The sequence below is a fragment of the Sorex fumeus genome, unplaced genomic scaffold (assembly GCF_029834395.1).
Source record: "Sorex fumeus unplaced genomic scaffold, SorFum_2.1 ptg000032l, whole genome shotgun sequence".
NCBI lineage: Eukaryota > Metazoa > Chordata > Mammalia > Eulipotyphla > Soricidae > Sorex > Sorex fumeus.
In genome coordinates this window covers 2823393-2831798 of record NW_026606089.1, presented here as the reverse complement: position 1 = coordinate 2831798, position 8406 = coordinate 2823393, and the positions used below count along the sequence as shown (strand labels likewise).

Sequence of the window (8406 nt, the reverse complement as noted above, 5' to 3'; positions counted from 1 at the left end):
ATTCTCCATCTTCCAAAAGAATTATTTTGCAAAACTGATGCCCTGGGTATGGTAAAAGATAATATTGTAAAAACCATACTTTTCCTTCTGGGACATTAATATTCTAAATTTATCACTTCAAGCTGCTTTGAAATACCTTCCTAGATTGGGAATCACTGTCTGCCATAGGAGTGAGTAAGGACAACACTCAAAGAAATCAGAAGAGAAAAATAGGGAAAAAAATCAACTCTTATACTCAGTTTGGCAACACATATACTAAAATTGAAATGATACAGAGATTAGCATGATCCTTACACAGAGATGACAGGCCAACTTGTAAAGTGTTCCATATTTTTGTTGCATTAAGAATTAACAGGGCTACTTTAAGCTAAGACAAGCCCCAAAAGTACTCCAAATTTCGACATAAAGATAGCAAAAATCCCTATCACAATGATCTCTCTCAATGTCAATGGACTAAATACACCAATTCAGAGGCACAGGACGGCAGGATGAAATAGAAAACTGAACCCAACATTCTGCTGCCTGCAAGAAATACATCTGAGCAATCAAAGCATCCATGGGCTAAAAGTAAAAGGCTGGAAAACAATTCTTCAAGAAAAGAACACCTCCAAAAAGCTGCAGTGGCAATACTAGTATCGGACCACATAAACTTCAGGCTAAAGGTTATAAGAGACAGTGAAGGTCATTTCTTAATGATCATGGGATATGTACATCAGAAAGAACTCACCCTCCTCAATGTAGATGCTCCTAATGACAGACCAGCAAAATACGTAAAAACAACTTCTAATAGACTTAAAGAAAAACATTGATAGCAACACAATACTAGATGGAGATTTCAACAGTACTTTCTCACTTCTCAATAGATCAAACAGACAAAAACTCGGCAAGAAAATATTTTATTTGAGGGAAGTAATGAACAACCATTGGCTTAGAGAAGAAATCAAAGAGGAAATAAAAAGATTCCAGAAAAAATGACAACGAGGAACTACCAGAACTTGTGGGACAGAGCAAAAGCAGTTCTAAGAGGAAAGTTTATAGCTCCGCCAGAATTCAACTGGAAGAAAGAAAGGGCCTACAAAAATAACTTACAGCTCAAGATTTTGGAAAATGACCAAGAAAAGGAGTCCAAACTAGCCAGGAGGAAAGAAATAATAAAACCTGGAGCAGAAATCAATGAGATATAATCCCAAAATACAATTCAGAAGACCAACAAAAGCAAGACATGGTTCTTTGAGAAAATAAATAAGATCGATAAACCACTAGCAAGACTCACAAAAAGAAAAGAGAAAGAATCCTAATAAACCGAATCAGAAATGCAAAGGGAGGCATCATAATAGAAACTACAAAATCCATAGGATCATCAGAGATTATTTTGAGAATCTTTAAAGCAGGAAATGAGAGAATCTGAAATAAATTGATAAATTACTGGATTCCAATTACCTCCCAAGGCTGAACCAAGAACATTTTGAAAACTCGAACCCATCACTACAAGGAAATTGAAATGATAATCAAAAGTATCCCCCAAAACAGGAGCCCAGGCCCAAATGGATTCACTAATGAAGTATTTCAAACCTTTCAAGAGAACCTACTGCAATATTTTTTAAGATTTTCCAGGAAATTGAGGAAACAGAAATACTCCCAAACAATTTCTATGAGACAAAGATCACCCTGATATTCAAATCAGACAGAGAAACCACAAAAAAGAAAATTACAGACCTATTTCTTTGATAAATACAGATGGAAAGATCCTCAAGATTATACCAGCAAAGAGAAATCAGAAACTCCACAAAAGGTCACACTCTATGACCAAGTAGGTTTATCTTGCGGATGCAAGGATGGCTTAACATTCTCAAGTCAATCAACAGAATACACCATCTCAATAAAATAAAGATAAAAATCATATGATAATATCAATAGTTGTATATAAAGCATTTGATGAGATCCAGCACCCATTCATGATGAAAAACTCTCAACAAAATGGGAGTTGAAAGTACTTTCCACCATCTAGTCAAAGCAAACTACTACAAACCCACACCAAGCATTATTCTCAATGGGGAAAAACTAAAGGCTTGGAGAAAAATCAATGAGCTAGATTCCCAAAATACAATCAGGCACAAAACAAGTTACCCACTCTCACCACTCCTATTCAACATAGTACTTGAAGTACTTGCCATATGATTTTGGTAAGAAAAAGATATCAAGGGCATCCAGATAAAAAAAGGAAGAACTCAAGCTTTTACTATTTGGAGACGACATGATAGTATACTTAGAAAATCCCAAAGAATCTAGCAAAAAGCTCCTGGGAAGAATAGATTTGTTTACTAAAGTAGCATATTACAAAATCAATATCCAATAGTCCATGGCTTTCCCAAATACTATTAATGAAAGAGAAAAAAGAGATAGGCGAAAAACAAACCCATTCACAATAACCTCAGAAAATCAAGTATACTAGAATCAACTAAAAAGGTTAAGGACCTATACCAAAAACACTCTACAAAACACTACTTCATGAAATAAAAGAGGATATGAGGAAATGGAATCACATCCCATGCTCATTGATTGAGAGGTTTAACACTGTCAAAATGGCAATACACCCCAAAGCGCTATAAAGATTTAATGCACTTTCTATAAGGATACCCATAACATTTTTCAAAGAAATAGATTAAACCCTCTTGAAACTCATACACAACAATTAACTCCCATGATGAGCTAAAGCAATCTTTGGTAAAAAGAAGAAGGGAACAGCTTCCCCAACTTCAAACACTACTACAAAGTCGTAGTAATCAAATTAGCATGATATTCAGATAAAGACAGGCCTCAGATCAATGGAATATAGTCAAATATCCTGACGCTGGCCCTCAGATTATTATTACCTAATGTATCATAAAGGCTCAATAAATATGAAGTTGAGCAAGGAAGTCTCTTCAACAAGTGCTGCTGGGAAAACTGGTCAGCAACATGCAAAAAAAATTTAACTCAGACCTCTTTATAGTGCCAGGCACAAAGTCAGATCAAATGAATTAAAGACCTCAATATCATACCTGAATTCTTAAGATATATGGAGAAAAATGTGGGAAGATCCCTCCATGACATTAAAGCTAAGGGAAACTTCTAGAATGATACACCACTGACCAAGGAAGAGGAAGTGAAGATAAACAAATGAGACTACATTAAACTGAGAAGTTTCTGCAACTCAGAAAAAATGGTGACCATGATAAAAAGAGAGCCCACATAATGGGGAAAAATTATTTATGCAATACCCATACAATTAACCCCTTATTGTATATAACCCAAGATATATATGGCACTGGTAGAACTTTATGAGAAAAAGACATCCAACCCCACCAAAACATGAGGAGAAGAAATGAACAGAAACTTCCTCAAAGAATAAATACAAATGACCAAAAAACAGAGGTAAAATTTTCTACATCATGAATCATCAGGGAGATACAAATCAAAACAGCAATGAGATATCTCATACCACAGAGATTGACACACATCAAAAAGAACAAGAGCAACCAATGTCAGCATGGAAGTGTGGAGAAAGGGTCTCTTCTTTACTGTTGGTGGGGATGCCGATTGGTTCAGCCTTTTCGGAAAACAATATGGGCATTTATCAGAAAGCTACAAATTGAGCTTCCATGAATCCAGCAATACCACTTTTGGCAATATACTCCCAGGCCCCAAAACACACAGCAGAAATGCTATCTGCACTTCTATGTTCATTGCAGCACTATTCACAATAGTGAGAATCTGGAAACAACTTGTATGCCCAAGAATTCTCAATGATTAGTTAGAGACACTATGGTATATCTAAACAATGGAATACTATGCAGCTGTTAGTGAAAATGAAGTTATGAAGTATGCTTATAAATGGATGTACATGAAGAGTATCATGCTGAGTGTGATGAGTCAGAAGGAGACAGACAGATATAGGATTTTATTCATTTGTGGGATATGAAAAAACATGACTTTAGATTAATACCTTAGAACAGTAGAAATAAGGGCCAGGATGATTGGTCCACTGTTAGAAGCCTACCTTATGGGCTGGGGGAGATGGCAGTTGGGATCGAGAAGAGACCACTATGACAAAGATAGTTGGAAATGATCATGCTGGAAAAGAACTGTGAAGTGAAATTAGGTAAAGGAAGAAACATGGTAACCTATCAGTTCCTGTGTTGTAAACCATGATGCCTCAAAAGGGAGAGATCGGTAGATAGGTAGATAGGTAGAAGAAAGGGAGAGACAGGGGGTGGGTGTGAGGAGAGAGAGAGGGAGAGAAAGGATTTCAGGGGGAAAACTGGGGACACTGTAGGTGGGAAATGTTCACTGGTGGAGCAATGGGTCTTGGAACACTGTATGACTGAAACCTACTCATGAACAGCTTTGTATCTCTTTATGTCCTAGTGATTCAGTCAACCACTCATGGTGATTCAGTCAATCACTCAATCAATCAATAAGTAAATAAATAAAAATCAACTCTTTGGGCCCAACCATACCTAGAGGGCACTCCAGCTTTATAGGTACATGAATCAAGTATCTTCTTAGTTTAAAATGAGTGTGGTATGAGTTTGTCACTTTCAAACATAAGAATTCTGATTAATCACCATGGAATGTTTGTTTAATATAATGTTTTCTGAATAATTTTTATGAGACAAGATCTGTGAATAAAACCTTCAAGTGAAGAAAACAACATTCAATTATTTCTGTCCCTTATTCATTTATTCAATTATTATTATGGAGAATAGGATTCAGGTGAGAAAACGAGAAATCTTTTACTTATAGCATGAACCTCTAATGTCTGGACTGCAAATTTCTAACATCTTTAGAATGGCAATAATATAGCTAGTTCTGCTTGAGAAATAATTGACTTCTGTCCAATATTCTGAATTCTGCCTTATTGTGTGGCCTGAATAAGTACTTCTATGAATAGAAATTATTAATTATCATTAGAACCCACTTGAATGTTAACAGTAGTGTGATTTATATTTTAATCTAATTACTTTTTCTAAAAGAGATAAATTTGGATGTGGCAGATTAAATCCAATTGAGTCCTGAAGAGGTCAGGGAGTAAATGAAAATTATAGGAAGAATTTGATGAATTGGGGAGGGGAAGGGCTTAAAGGCCAACATATTTCACCACCTGAATTTAATAAAATTTATTTATTACATTCTCATAATGAATGACAGCATCACTTGGTACAGTAGTTCAGGTGAAATATAGGATTTTTCTAAGAAAACACACACACAAGGATACATGCACACTCACTCATTCTCTTTCTCTCTCTCTCTCTCTCTTACTCACACATGCATGCATGAATTCTTATAAACTCAACATTCTCACACAATAGCACTCATAAACACACACACTTATAATCTCTTCCCATCTTTCCACCCTCCCCTGCAGTCCGCACTACCCCTGATCCCTATCTCCAGCTACTTAAATACATGCTACCCATCTACAATTTTCATAAAAGCAATTGCTAAAGAAACAACAAAAGTGTTCATGTGTGTACAGATTTACTCATTTTATTTTGCCTCTTTTATATACCTTAGGCCTTCAACATTTTAAAAACGCAATACTGTTTATTATAGAATATACCACTGCCACCCCTAATATCTACAAGCTACTAGAGAAAAATAAATTATCAAAGAAGCTACACAACAGTCCTGAATTTTCTTGTTTGGTATCAATTAACCTCTAACAAATTTTATAATAGGTTGGGTCCAAAATGCTGCTGTGTGTCAGTATTTCCTGGGGCACTATCTTGAGAATCCAAGTATGGAAAAACTTGCTCATAGCATTGTCACTCCCGGTGTGGGTGTGGGCAGCAGCATTGATGGTACCTGACCACATTTTTTTATGCATTGCCTCACTTTTTATTCTTTTAATGCTTATTACTGAAACACCATGAGGTACAGTTGTAGACTTACAAATTTTTGTGCTTGGGTTTCTGTTATACAATGATCCAGTACCCATCCCTCAATCAGTGCCCATTCTCTGTCATTTACATTTTTTTTTAATTTTTGTTAGTGAAAGACCATGAGGTACAGTTATAGATTTACAAATTTCTGTGCTTGGGTTTCAGTTGTACAAAGATCAAATACCCATCCCTCCACCAGTGCCCATTTTCCACCACCACGGGTCCCAGTGTCCCTCCCACCCCCTATCCCCCCATCCCACCATGCCTTTGTGGCAGGGCATTCCCTTTTGTTCTCTCTCTCCTTTTGGGTCTTGTGGTTTGCAAAAGAGGCATTGACTGGCAATCATGTTGGTCTATACTCTACTTTCAGAATGCTTCTCCAATCCTGGGAGGATCCTCCAAACACCCTTTATTTGGTGCTCCTTATTCTATATGAGCTCCCTTTCCCCCTAGAATGTGTGGCTGGATTCCAAACCATGGAGCAAAACTCCTGGTATTAATCTCACTGGCCACTTTTTGAATGAAAGCTGGTGTCTCTGGTTCCATGCCAAACAATTTAAACAAGCATCTGCAATAAAGGTTCCCCACTTATTTTGTGAAATGAGAGTCTTTCTTAAGAGCCTTTCAGACTGGAGTGATAGCTCACTAGAACGACTGTGGACTTTGCTGTAAAAGAAGCAGACTCATTTCCTGGCACAACATAGTACCCTGAGCAACACTGGAAGAGACCCTTGAGCCAAAGCAGCACCTGAACATGACTGGATGTGTCCCCAAAGAACCAATAATCATCAGAACATCTAGTTAGAGTAACCGTCAACAAAATAGTGCCTCTTTTCTCCATTCATAATACTCAAAGTTCTGACGGCAATATCATTAAGAATACTAAATAGTTCCCGTAAATTTTATTCTTCTTCACATATATTTACTCTAAAATAATTTAGATTTCGTTTTAAACTACAGGTAAAAAAGTAAAATTATAACTTTTTTAAAAAATTAAAAATAACGCCTATACATAGCCAGGTAAGACTCAAAAAATTAAAAAGCAAGCAAGCAAGCAAGAAAGAAAGAAAGAAAGAAAGAAATTAAAACTTAAAAACAATGTTGTTTCCAGTGCTAAGGATCAATCACAGATCATCATACAATGGAAGACAAATTCTGAATCACTGAGTTATAACCCTGTTCTTACATATTTACAAAGGTCTTATTTGATGTCTCATTACATTTTCTCTTTTTATTAAAAAATGCTTTTTGTAGTAGACCTGATTGCCACCTTACCTCCTACTTCATGACCTTTGCTTCTCTTGTATATTTTAAGATACATATTATATTTTAATATAAATAAATATATATAAATACTTATAAAATATTGTATATTTTAATATATATAACTTGTATATTATAAGACCCAGTTGTCACCTTATCCTTCCTAAGTCCATGCTTTCCTTTGACAGACTTTCCAAGATCATGTATGGCTTGCTTTAACTTGGCATAAATGGAAACCTTATTTTCTCTATGCTCTCACGCTAGAGGTGATGATGTTTTTGATCCTGGAGAAGTTTTTTCTGGGGAGTTTTATGGCTGTTTCTACTTGACTTCAAAATATCTAAAGGTAAGTCATCATCTTTTTTTTTTGCGTTTTTGGGTCACACCTGGCGATGCACAGGGGATACTCCTGGCTCTGCACTCAGGAATTACTCCTCACGGTGCTTGGGGGGACCATACAGGATGCTGGGAATCAATCCTGGGTAGGCCATGTGCAAGGCAAATGCCCTACATGCTGTACTATAGCTCCAGCTCCCCCCCCCATCCCCATAATTCATCATCTTGAGGGCCTCAGATTTTTACCTTTGATTTAGAAACTTCATCTTTACATTGGCACAGTAAATTGAAACCACAAAACCATTGAATGACATGTTATAATGGTAGCAACCATGAGCAAACATTGATAACCCATAAGTTGGCATGAATGAATTCTGTCTCAGAGGCTTCACTTCTGAGGATCCCTGTCTGTTACGTATCCCAGGATCAGAACCTACATCAGGCCATCAGTAGAAATTGTCCAACCAAAAGCTAGCCATCCACTGGGATCAGAATCCTTGATCCATCTAACTTGTAATTTTTCATTCATGACTTGTTGACCTTGTTTCAGTTGGAGACATCCAGAGCATCAACACAGCTTCCCAGTAGTTTCCACAAGAAATCCAAATACCTAAGAATGTTATCATTTCTTACGCCACTGTTAAAGATTTTTTTGGAATCCCACGGTAAGATACTATCATTAATGTTATAATATTACTGTTCTCCACAGTCCAGATCTCCCGAAAGAACTCTCTACCCTTCTCACTCCAAGTGCAGACTCCCGTTTAAGATATCCTGAGCATACTTCTAATAGTGTCACTCAGGTTCTCCCCTAAAGTGCACAAGTTAAGTTCATACCACTCCAAGTTCTTATTCCTAAACTACCAGAGTCGGCTTGGTCCTC

At 36.7% G+C, this 8406-nt stretch overlaps 1 pseudogene; it reads left to right on the top strand.

Moving 5' to 3' along the window:
* Window positions 1-238: 238 nt before the first annotated feature.
* LOC130025798 (uncharacterized) lies at window positions 239-335 on the top strand (annotated as a pseudogene).
* Window positions 336-8406: the final 8071 nt, after the last annotated feature.